The sequence below is a fragment of the Elephantulus edwardii genome, unplaced genomic scaffold, assembly GCF_000299155.1.
Source record: "Elephantulus edwardii isolate Elephantulus edwardi_28Jun2011 unplaced genomic scaffold, EleEdw1.0 scaffold00084, whole genome shotgun sequence".
Lineage (NCBI taxonomy): Eukaryota > Metazoa > Chordata > Mammalia > Macroscelidea > Macroscelididae > Elephantulus > Elephantulus edwardii.
The window spans coordinates 9,046,357-9,048,370 of NW_006399834.1; positions in this window are offsets into that span (position 1 = coordinate 9,046,357).

Here is a 2,014-nt window from a genome sequence, read left to right on the forward strand (position 1 = left end):
TCTTCTTTTAATACTTCCTGGATCATTTAATATTCTGCCTAAAGCATCCTTGATTATGGTTTGAATTTGTTCTTCAGTTCCTTGAGCTTAAGAATTGCTGAATGAGTTTGGCCCTTTTGATTTTCCGACTCTAGCTCCTCACACATTTCATTGTAATATTTTGCTTTGTCATTCTATGCTGCCTTTTGGAATCTTATGTTCAGCTCTTTAGTGTCTTGAATTCTTCCTTGTGCTTTGGCTCCTCTATGCCACAGTGCAATCTTCAGAGTTTCTCTGATTTTCAATCTAGTTTCATAATAAATCATTTTTCTTTCACATAGACATCAACGAAACTCTTGGAATTCAATGTCTTTATACTAGGAAGAAGCTACATCCATATAAAGAGAAGTAATGAAAAAATGTTTGACATCATAACTTCACAATTACAAAGATGGCTATAATTAAAAAATGTATATAAAAGGAAAATGACAGATATTGGCAGAAATGGAGAAACAGAAGCTCTTTTACACTGCTAGTAGAAATAGAAAATGTTTTAACTTCTCTGGAAAGTGCTTTGGTGTTTCTTAAAAAATTAAATACAAAATTACCATATGATTCAGAAATACTTGTTAAGTGCCATAGAGTCAAGTATGACTCATAGTTATCCTATGAAAAAAAACATCTTAACGCTGTCCTATCCTATGCCATCCTTACACTTCTTGACACATTAGAGACCATTGCAGCAGTCACAGTGTCAATCCACCTGGATGAGGATCTTCCTCTCCTTCACAGACCCTCCACCTTTCCCAGCATCGTGTTCTTCTCCAAGGAATAGCACCTCCTAGCAACATGTCCAATGTATGTGAGCTCAAGCCTCATTGTTCTTTCCTCCAAAGAGCACTCCAGCTGTACCACCTCCAAGACATATCCGTCTATTCTCTTGTTGGCCCATGGGCTGTTCAGTGCTCTTCTCCAACATCACAGCTCAAAGGCATCGATTATTTTTCTATCATCCTTATTCATTGTCCAGCTCTCAGATGCATAGCAAGTCATCGGAAAGACTATTCTGAACCAGATGCACCTTAGTCCTCAAACTGACAGCATTATTCCTCCATAAATTGGAGAGGTCCCTAACCACAGATTTTCCCAGTCCAATGTGTCTCCTTATTTCCTGACTGCTGGTATCAAGGGTGTAAACTGTGTATTCAAGCAAAATGAAGTTGTTGTTGATGGTTTCAATTTCCTCTCCATCCATCATAATGCTATCTACTGAGCCAGTGGTAAGAATTTTTGTTTTCTTGACATTGAGATGCAATCCATATCAAAGGCCACATTCTTTGATCTTCTGCAACAAGTGCTTCAAGTGCTCTTCCCTTTTAGCAAGCAAGATCAGAAATACTTATGCATATATAAAAAGAACTGAAAATAGAGCCTCCAACAGATACATGTATACCAATGGTTTACTGCAGCATTAGTAACAGTAACGAAATAGTGGAAACAACATAAACGTCCTTTAATAGATAATTGAATATTAAAAATATGGTATATACTTTAAGGGATTAAAATAAATGAAGTTCTACTATATGCTGTCATGGATGAATCTTATACAGTATGTAATATATTCTAAGTGAAATAAGTCAGTCACAGAAATGACAACTATCATATAATCCCACATATATGAAAATGCTAGAACATGTACATATGTAGAACCACAAAGGAGATGAATAGCTACCATGGCATGGCTACAGGAGGAATGGGAGTCATTGGTCAATGGGTACAGAGACTGAGATGATGAAAAAGTTTTGAGAATAAATAGTCATGGTCACTGTATGATAATTCTGAATATAACTAATGCGACTGAACTGTACACTTAAATTGGAAAATTCTATGTTACATATTTTTTCAATAAAGAAATTAATTACTTTTAAAAATAAAACAACTAATTTCAGAATCATCTCAGGAACAGGTTTGAGGCCTTGAACACTAATGAGCGAAGACCAGATGAGTTGTGGGAGGATGTCAAAGATATCATTCA